Genomic DNA, 11,340 nt, shown 5'->3' with positions numbered 1-11,340 from the left:
GTGAATGCTAGGCTGCAATATCACCAGCAAGCACTTCAATGCCATAGATCCCAAACAAGAAGAGAGGAAACAGCAATAATAAGCAGGGTCAGGCAGCTGTCCATAGATCACCAGGCAAGCCTGCTGTGAAAAGGCAAGTCCAAGGTCAAGCCAGAAAGCCAAGCTGGAAAGACCAGCAAAGGGCAAGGCAGCAGAACTTGTGCAAGGGTCTGAGCTTAAGTGCTGTTCCCAGGCTGAGCGAGGACCCTAAAGGGGCTTCTCACAGCTGTTTCTCATCTCTTAGCTGATTTCACAGCAGTCTGACCCAAGGTTACGCAGCTGTGCCATAGCCCGGATGGCCCTGAGCACAGGCAGCCCTTGGGTACGGAGGGAAGGGGTTGCGCAGCCTGTTGGTGCCCTCAGGGTCCTGACATGCTGCAGCAGTCCAAAAAACACTATGTCACCCCTCTCATGTCTTTTTCATGTCTCCTCTACTTCAAACGCTAGTCTTAGCCTCAACAAGGCGAGAAGATCCAGAATTTCCCTGTGTTTGTAGCTGGAAGGCTGCATTGCTGGACTTTGGGCACTAAAAACTTCAATAGACTTAGAGTTGCAGTATTATTGCTCAAGACAAGCCCTACAATCACTCTGCTACGCAGCAAGATTTTAAAATGTTGCACAGTGTCACCGTCCTTTGAAATGCAGGAGGATCTATACCCCTACCCAGCTCACGCTGTGGAAGTCGACTGAGGACACATATCTCTACCCTCAACTTGTTCAGGTGACCCTCATTCAGATAGACATCCTGTCAGCAGTTTGTCCTCTGCAAGAAGATCCCAGGACTTTTGCATCTGAGTGGGAAGAATTTTTTTGACTCTTCAGCTGGATGACTGAGTCTCAGGTCTTTCTATGGAGGCGGGCCTCATCCCAGGGGCCTTCTATGTGCCTGACAAGCTCTGCAGCAGCAGTGCTATACCTAGACTGGAAAGACAATTTCAGCAGAATGAGTGCCACACAGTTGTGGCACGACTTACACAGGGGTCTATAGTCTCCCATTGTGAGTCCAAACTCTCATTTAAGAATATAGAATCATAGAATCATTTAGGTTGGAAAAGACCTTTAAGATCATCAAGTCCAACTGTAAATATGTTCACCAAGGTGTAAGTGTTCATGAGATCTTTGCTTCCCAGGAAGCAGTACCACAAGTTGTTTTGCTCCCTCATTGCTTTATTCATTGTATGTTAAGAAGGAACGGAAAGCAGGAGCAACTGGAGAGATCCTGCTGATGGCTGGCACCTTACCTGCAGGTAGCATCTTGCCTGAGAGTGTGACAAAAGCTGCTGCTAAATTCAGAGACAATTTGGCATCTTGTGCAGCGTAAGCCAGTGGATCCCACTGAGTTCTTGTGGGGTTCCAGGATAAAGGTGTTTGCCTCAGAATGTCACATGATGCTTCTGCTCAGCATAAAAATGTGATATGGCATACAGCCACATACTGCTCCAATTCAAGTATTAGCATTAGAGAATATTATGGAGAAAAGAAAAATTCTTTCAGATTTTATAAAACAAAGGAATGTTAACAGAGAGCACGTTGCCACTATTGTGACTGAGGTTCCCAGTAAGCTGATTAAAGTTTTTTTTGTCCTATTCACACTGATTTTTTAACTGGAGTCGGACAGTATGAATGTAACAAACTGAAGAAGGCCCATTTTTTCCTGCTTGCAGGGCCTTGTTTGCACGTTTTTCCAGAGATAAGAGACAAGCCACAATAGTTACTTTGTGGAGCAAAGGGGCAATTCTTATTTAGCAACAATTAGCAACTCTGGCATTTGCTAATAATCTGCAAGAGTGTGGAAACCAAGTAGCTGTTATTGCAGTGAAATAGTGCAGAGCTCTCTCAGGTTTTTCATATTGCCACTTATTTCTATTGCTTAAAAAAGTAAAATAAAGTGAACTAGTTTCCTGGTATGTGGTTATTTCTCCCAGTACTTTTTCATTCAGTGTTTTAAACCTTATGGGTCAGAAATGGTCAGGATTTGCTTGACCTGCCTTGAGATCAGCCCCAGCGTGTATGTCCTTTAAACAGGATAAAACATTTACTTAGTTTTTGCTCATAGTAGCAACGTATGGACTATATTGGCTAGAATTTATACACATTTTCTTTGAAAAAATGTTCATATGTCACTGGGTTGGTGAGGCACAAGAGATTTTGGTGCTTAAAACACTTACGTTTTCTCACAAAACTTCCATTCACATGTTGTGAATTCCACTGGGTGCCTGATCATCTTAAGTGTTAGACCTACAAAACATATAAAATGCCTGAGTGCAAAATTTAGATCCATAAAACCTGTGCTTATCTGCCTCCAGAACTTGGGCCCCTAAATTCTCCTGTACATGTCAGCTTCCTCTGACATATTTTCTGGAAGACAAAGTGTCTGTTTCTAGGCATATCAAGATCTGACTATATTTTAACAGTACTAAGCAATTTGAGGATTTATTTCAGACCTAAGTGTCAGCAAAGAGTAGGCTCTTTGTGTCAGACAAACAGCGGGGTCTAATTTTGCAGGGTCTTCCTACCCTGGGCTTGATGCCATTCTGCCATTAGATCAAATGAATAAATACCTGTCCACAATATCCAATACACACAAATCTAAAAGCACGTCTTAGAAGCCCGGAAATTGTCACCTGATTTGTTTATGTTGGAATGGGTAAAATGAGAAAGCCCATTCAGCTTGATGGTTTCTATGCATCTTCTTCCTGAGATACCAACTCTCCCCATGCTGTGTCAGAGGAACCAGGGCTTTCAGCTGTGGGTTGTGAACGCCACTCCTACCCCCAAAGTTCAGTGTAAGTTCTGTTTCAGTCCAGCCCTCCATCATCTTTGTTTCTTTATAGAAATGCTCAAACTATATTAAGCACATGTAAATACTGAGATGACAGTTAAGCCTGTGTCCTGGTTTCAGCTGGGATAGAGTTAATTCTCTTCTTAGTAGCTGGTACAGTGCTGGGTTTTGGATTTAGCGTGAGAAGAATGTTGATAACACGCTGATGTTTTAGTTGTTGCTAAGTAGCACTTATCTCAAGCCAAGGATTTTTCAGTTTCCCATGCTCTGCCAGCAAGCAGGTGTGCAAGAAGCTGGGAGGGAGCATAGCCAGGACAGCTGACCCGAAATAGCCAAAGGGATATTCCATACCATAGAACATCATGCTCAGTATAGAAACAAGGGGGAGTTGGCCGGGAGGAGAGGATCGCTGCTTGGGCATCGGTCAGCGGGTGGTGAGCAATTGCATTGTGCCTCACTTGTCTTTTCTTGGGCGTTACTTCTTTTTTTTATTATATTCCTTTTCATTACAATTATTATATTATTATTATTATTCTTAGTTAGTAGTGTATTTTATTTTACTTTTGTTATTAAACTGTTCTTATCTCAACCCACAAGTTTTACTTTTTTTTCCTCCTCCCCACCCTACTGGGAGGGGAGAGGGGGAAGCGGCTGCATGGTGTTTAGTTGCTGGTTAGGGTTAAACCACGACACCTGGTAACAAATTTTACCCTTCAGCAAGCTAGAACATACAATTTCATGTTTCAATTTATTTGGAGAGAACTCTACATATTAACAGAATGAACATCCCCATGTCATGTGTACTCTGGATGAAACCATTGTGTTTGTTCTCTGTAATGGCTCCGTAGTGTGTGGCTTTGTTGCACTCAGCCATGTTTTCACATGCTTTCACTTTTCGCTCTTTCTCTCTTCTCAAATTTCAAATTACAACAGACTTGTTTCATTCTCCACAAATCTTGGATATTCAGCAGTTTCAGAAACAGTAAGTTGAAACCAGGTCTGATTTACCCTACTGGGAGACAAGAGCAACTTCACTAAAATCAGTGAAATCACAGTAAGCAGCATATGAAATCCAAACGGAATGCTGTAGAGTATTTTGTAGTAGAAAAAATAGCTTCTTTTTGATTCTTAAAGCAGATTGAGTACTATATCAGCAAAATAATTTTTTATTGATATAAACGTTTCAGCCTCATATTCATCTTAGACTTTCCTGTATTTTGTATTTTCTTCTCAGGTCTGTTCAGGATCTGAATTTGCCAGTGGAGTGTGCCGAGGTTGTTCTCCTGTCCTAGTTACCAAACACCTGAAGGGAATGAAAAGTCTATCTTGGTTTGAATGCACTTGAAAAACAGGCTAAATAAAGGTAAATCACTCTCCAGCTCTTTTCTGTGATTCAAAATGCTCAGGCTTCTTTACAGATATAACACTATATGCCCACGTTCTCCTGCCAACGTGTTCTGAACACCAGTAAAGAAAGAAAGGTGTTTTGAAGTTTCTGTTCTTCCCAAATGCAGCCAATGGCATATTAAGTTGGGCTTCTTTTTTATCCACTGATAAAACAATATCTTTCAAACAGCCAAAAGGAAAACAAACTATATTTTGTCATGCAATTATCCATCTAATACTTTTCTGTAAGTAATTCATATACAATGCCAAAGCCATTCCTGTGACTATTACTGACAAAAATTTCCTGATAGAGAGACCTTTCTTGAACTGAAAATTACGAGCATCTTACTCGAGAGAAGAAAAGGGATTTGATAGAACTTTGAATTAAATGGCTTTGTTAAACTTCAAGGAACAAGGCAAAGTGTATTATTTCTGCCCAGACAGAGAAGTATTACTTAATAGTTAAAAATCACTAAAATAACTATTCTGGATGTAGTCATTGTTGATGAGGAGATGGAGGATAAACTGCTCGTGCAAAGAAGTAAAATGTTGGTATTGGGAGCACTGAAAAGGGAAACCTCTAAGAAGCAGTTCAATACATTGTTTAAAATTATAAAGGAAAATGAAATGCATGAATAGCATTTTATTGCAATTATCTAGTCATCTATGATATGCCTAACACTGTCCATATTTGAAAAAGCCAGAAGAATTACTATATTGACTCCCCTAGAAATCTTCTTAATTGATGCAGTCTAACTGGAAAGAATGATAAATCTTATTACAGCATTTAAAATCAATAATACGTGATACCATTTTGAATTAGAAGGGAAAATGTCAATAGTTGATTTTCTCCTTTTGGCTTCCTCCTATACTATGGGCGCTCTACACTAATGTTTTGGGTGTAGCTGAAATTTTAAAATATTTCACTACTTTTCTAGTTTACTTTCATTGTTAAGAAACTTTCGACGACCACCACCGATCACAACATGGGTATCATCCTCCCTATCACTGTCTCGCGCTAGAATATGTTGAAGCAAATGCACTTTGTTACTCAATAGCTAGAGAAAGGGAGAGCCATATTTTAGGTAAAGTGCAATTGAACTCTGTGAAGTCCTGACTCCAGATACTACGAAGACTTTTTATTCTGATGAAATGAGAGGTTTTTAACTAAATGAAAGATTTCACAGTTGTTCTGGTCAATAGGAAAAAGAATATTATAAAATTGTGCTCGTCCTACAAGCTAACTGGTTCTCAGGTACAAATAATAATACAAACACCGACAGAAATCTGAGAGTTACAATTAAAAAAAAAAAAAAAAGATTGCCTTGAACAGCAAGAGAAGAGATGGCTGGCAATACAGCACTGAACACTAGAGTTGTTGAATTTCAACCATGCAGTTCACTTGTATAAACTAGTAATTGGAAAAATACTTCAGAATTACTGAAGCTTAGAGTAAGAAGAGGAAAAGAGTTTTCTATTTTCCTCCTTTCTATTATATGTCTATATGTCAGTAAAAAAGTAAAATTCTTGAAGAATGGTTTGGAATTATATTGATATCAAATGATAAAACAGAGAGTGGGAATACAGTACCCTCAAGTCCCCAAAAGACTGTCATTCAAATGGAAGTATATTTGGAGGAGCAACAGGGAAATTTAATTCTGTAATTTTACATATTACTAAATTATCATCTGTCTACGAGGTGTGTCAAACATGATCAATCTCAGTCAATGAAAATCTACAGTCAGTAAATGAACCTCTAAATAAAATAGGGTTTACTAGATCTTAAAAATAACAGTTTTCTAATTAAAAAAAAAAAAAAGGATAGATCCAATGACAAAACTCTTTCTAGATGATAAAGCAGTAGGAGTATTATGGTATTAACAAAATCCTTAAAGAACAGTCACATTTGTTGAACTGAGGATATTCAGTCCTTGACACATGTAAAATGTTTAGGAAACCAGAAGCGTACTCTATGGAACTCCAGGTAGGTTCTTAGATACTCTAATGTGTGCGTGTTGCTCAAATAAGCCCTTCATTTTTTAGGTAAAGCTCATCAGATATTTAGGTTTTCTTAAAGAAGGGCTTCATTTATGTACAAACTTTTCCGTTTTTTTCCACATTATGGCAAGTAGTTAATAAACAGTTTATCCCCTCCGAGGAGGCCTTGCTTCTACCCTTAGACCATCACAGCTTTACTGTGTCTTATGCATAATTACTTACGTCAGTAAACAGAATGAGGGCAAGCACAAAAAATAGGGACACACAATCATTTCTTCTATGGGCATATAGCCAAGATGATAAAAGTAGTAACATTTCTGTTACAGAACAACAGGATATGGGTGCCAAAACTAGTGTTAATGATAAAAGCGATAATGAATAATATAATAATAATAAAAAATAAAGCAACCTTAAGGACTTTCAGCTCCTCTGAGAAAACTTCTTCAGCCCAAGACAGCAGTGCCCTGGCATTGATTGGAATTCTGTTAGACCCCGTGTTTTGGAGGGTTGTGTGCGATGTTTGGTTTGAAATCTGGAACTGACATTTGTCTTCACCACTTACTGAGCCCAAACCCACTGAAGTTTCCTGTGCTGAATTGGTTAGTATTCTACCTGCTTGCTCCCAGCCACAGTCAAACCGTACCGAACAACAGCCATTACTCTATCTCCCTGTAATTGTCAGCATCCCCAGCATGTGAAATAGCAGGAGGTAAACATGGGATGAAAGTACTGTAGTGCTTATTGCTTTTGTTTCCTGCTACACAGATCTTGACTGATGTGGTGATGCCTCTCGTTCATGGCTTACCTTCTTAGTACACACCAAGTACTGCTGCTAGGGGATATAAAAGACTAGCTCTACAAGATACCCATTCTCCAGAATAAACAGAGATGCAAAAAATGAGGCCAATACCTCCCTTTAGTGAACTGCATGAAAGATGTCTGATTTGGGTTTTAAAAAAGACAGACAGAAGCAGGAAAATATCTCTTCATCACAAGACTGAGGTTAGCCAAGGTAAATGCAGCTCAACAAAGCAAGCAAAATAAAAGCAGCATTTTGTGGAAATTTAATAGGATTTGAGAGAAAATGATAAGTAATTTCGGCCAAAATTGCTTTGGGCATCAGATACAACTGGAATGGTCATGCTGATCTAGTGGGAAAGAGGTTCACTGGCTGCCATAGCAGTGCTGAATGTTGTATTTAAGCTTACAAGGGAAAAGAGGACAAGATAGGAATGCCACCCCAGAAGTCCACTTAACTGGATATACAAAGGAGCCAGAAGCCACCAAACAGTGGAGGAGAGGATATGGAGGTCTGACAGTCCAGCCTGAACAGTGTAAATTATGTAGTTCTGCTCTCAAAGTATCGGAAGAAACTTTCTATTTGGAAAGAGCGTCCAAGTACAGTTTACAAGTGTATCTTGTTAGTTAATCTTTACAGTAATCATAGAGGAAATGGCTATTTATTTACAGTTTTAATTAAGACACTTCAGAATTAATTTTGCAATAACTTGGAGACCTATCTCCTCTTCCCTTCTCATTTATGCAATAATTTTTCCTTATGTGATCTTCAATATAAATATGCTGTTTCTTTTACTTCCTCACAGTGTATGGCTGCGTCATTAACAATGATTTAGCATAGGTCTACTGAGATGAAAAAATAATGCTGATTATTCTTTTTGGTTTTTTATAATTATGCTTACAGTTTATATTATCTCTTAAAGTGAGCATTCACATTAATAATTTGCATTACACACCTTGCACAGGAAGCTGGGCGGGGGAAATCCTTTTTTTAAACTTGTGACATCATTTCACAGAACTAAAAGAATATATTTCATTATTATAATACGATGAAAACTGTAATAAATTTTGTTCATGAGTGAAAACATGTAGAGGGCCAGCTGGGGGAAGGGATCTTCTTGTGGAAGACTCCAGGGAGTTGCTGGGGGATGGTGAATGTGTGGTTTGGTTTTTTTCTTGAAACACATAAATGGAAAGCAGTGAAAAATATTGTCAGGCAAATACATTATTTTTTGCCATAGGTTTAATACACATTTAATTAAAAGGAAAGCATATACCTAAGTTTTCATTACTAGAGAAAAATATAAAAAGAAGTATTGCAAAATGAGAGAACTATTGTCCATCCTTGTGGAAAGATAAAGGACACACTACCTCAGGAAGATTAAAAATAAGAACATTAACATCATGACTAATAACAAGAAGCTATTTTTTCATCTATTAGATTAAAATAAGAACAATTTTAATATTCATAAGCTAGAAGCAATTTTTCATGCATTACTTCTAAATAGAAAAAGGCAATTTCGGTATCTTTCAGTCTTTTACCAGTAACTGAATTTGTCATACTTTGTGAAAGATAGCTCACCGAAGACACTTTAAAATCATTTTTAAAGTAGTGGCACACCAAACAGGGCATTTAACCCAGGAAGCGGCGACAGATAGGAGCGATTCAAGTGAAATATGTATTTTTAACTCCTGGTTATGAATTTTTATAAAACTGATGTCAATAGATTTTTGTTCTGAACACACAGTCTTGTTAGCACTTTCACTGAAGACTTCTTTCCATGTTACTATTTAAAAAAAAAAAAGAAAAAAAGAAAACACAAAACCCTCAAACAATCTGGAAGTTGATTTAAATTACCTGTGTCAAGGAATGTAAACATGTCTGCCTTGTAGGTATAAGACACCAGTTTAACTCTTAGATTACAGACCCATCATAATCTCTTCCTTGCCCAATACAAGAATGAAATAGCTCACCACATTGTCTTTGTTGCCTTTACTGTGTTCTGTGTAATGTGATGCTCACTGACTATGATAGAACCGCTAATACCAGCATAACTAAGATTTTGCCCATTTCTTCCAGATTTCATTCTTATTGTGATCCCATGAAGTACTGTAAGTGTTGAAAATTTTTTTTCATTCCACTATCATATAAAATGGAGTGGTAGTGGGTGAATGTCAGAGTCCAAAGTCCTCTGACTAGGTTCTTTTAGATATTCCACATAAGGAGGGTTTAAAGTTTAATAACAAATTTACTTATTTGATATAATTTTCATTGCATGGGATTTTGATTTAGTAGAGTGATACAGCAGTATACTGAGATCACAACACAAGCACAATATAGCTATTGCAGTATGCAGTTGAATCACCATGAAAACATGATTCCCATTACCAATCTCTATACGCTCACCATCATGGTGCTGGGTGTGCCCAGTCACCAGGAAGGAATATGAGGGTTGAAGCCAGGTCAAGCCCATTGCTCTCTTCAAAGTTCATTTTATTAGCTGGCCAGTTTTTAAACTTAATGCTAGGTTGAGACACATATACACTTTCTCCCCCCATGCTGCTCTAGCTAGTTCAGAAAGACATTACTCTCCACTAATTATCTCAGGGAAAGCTGTTTATACAACCTGATGACTCACTGTATATCTAAAACAAAGGTTACTCTCCAGTCCCCCTAAAAGTGCAGCTTTCTTTACAATAATTGGTGGTCATTCTTTACATTCTTCCCTGAGCTCATTATTTTTGCCCTTCTCCTCTGAGTTTTCCTGCATTAGCGGGGGCGGGGGGGGGGGGGGGGGGGGAAGAGGGGGCAGGGCTGGTCATGGTGAAACATTGTCAATGTGGTACAAATGCAAAGGTTCTTGACTGCTGGACTCCATCTCACATCTCTCTAATTAGTAGATATTCATGTTCTGAATGACTTTTTCCTCTCTCACCTAGTATGTTCTGTCTTGTCTTTTTCTGAATTTGGCTGAAATTGGGATTTTTGAGATGCAGAGTTAAGCCTATGCTTTTCCACATCTTGACAACTGTATTCACAGAAAATTTAATTCATACTTATAGGTCATTACAGCTGAATAATATTTAAATACGTCTTTTTTTTCTTCCTCTATGTTCTACATTTTTGTTGCTAACCTCAAAACAAAAGTCATCAGTAGGTTTCTTTAGGACCTGCTTAAAATGAAAACCAAAATGCAAAATACAAACTGATGAGACATGAACAGGACTTTTCCATATTAAAGTGTTTCCTTTGGAGAGATGACTATAGATATGACATGAGCTCTTCTATCTCAAATTGATTAGCAAGGTAACAAATCTTTTATTCCACTACTGAACCATACTATAAATGTACCTATTAAGTCTCAATGAAATGCCCCAAAACAGTTTTACTTGAAGAGTTGTGACCAAGGATACATTTAAGTGGCTATGTTCACATTTGGACCTATGCTGTCTTGGAGCATTAAGAGACCTTATCTACAATGGCGTTCTCAAGTACCCCTTTCCTCTGCTATAGCTATTCTTCAGATATTTAGAAAGGAGCACTTACCTTCACATATCGCATCCTGTGCAAGTTCTATTATCAGCTTGGGATTTCCTGGAAGCCAAGAAATGTATTCCAGATTTCAAAATGATAATATCCTTGGTTTAAGATGAGATGTTCAGAGCTAAGGATTTCAAGTGACAAAACATATTACTTTTTGAGTTTTGCTTGGGCCATATTTCAGCCCAACCTTAACACTTGGGTTTTTCATTTGCAAATGTACATTTAAATACCTGCTGTACAAGCTCAGTCAGAAATTTAAACAACTGAAACAAATTAAGATTGCTGTTGTTTCCATCCCCAAGTCATAATCATAGAATCACAAGATAATTCAGGTTCAAAGGGACCTTGGCAGATCTCTAGTCCAACACCCTGCTCAAAGCCAGTTCTGCTAAAGGTCAGACGGGCATAATCCAGGCAGGAGTTGAAAACTTCCAAGGATGGAGACTGCACAGCCTCTCTGGGCAACCTGCTCCCATGCTTGGCTGTCCTCACAGCTTTTCCTTATATCCAGTCTGAAACTCTTGATTCATTTTATGCTGTTGTGTCTTGTGCTTCTGCTATGCACGGCTGTGAAGAATCTAGCTCCATCTTTTTTATAACCTCCCCATAGGTACTAGCAGGCTGCTATTAGGCCTCGCTGAAGATGTCTCCTCTCCAGGCTGAAAAAGCCCCTTTACCTCAGCTGTCCTCATAGGGCTGCCAGCAAAAAAGGGCAACTGGAGTTCCAGCTCTTCCCCTCATTCAGATTAATGCTTTCAGTCAGGCCATCTGTATTCGAGAAAGCTGAACTTCA

The sequence above is a fragment of the Gymnogyps californianus genome, chromosome 4, assembly GCF_018139145.2.
Source record: "Gymnogyps californianus isolate 813 chromosome 4, ASM1813914v2, whole genome shotgun sequence".
NCBI lineage: Eukaryota > Metazoa > Chordata > Aves > Accipitriformes > Cathartidae > Gymnogyps > Gymnogyps californianus.
The sequence above is the reverse complement of the archived record's forward strand: the minus strand, read 5'-3'. Positions refer to the sequence as shown.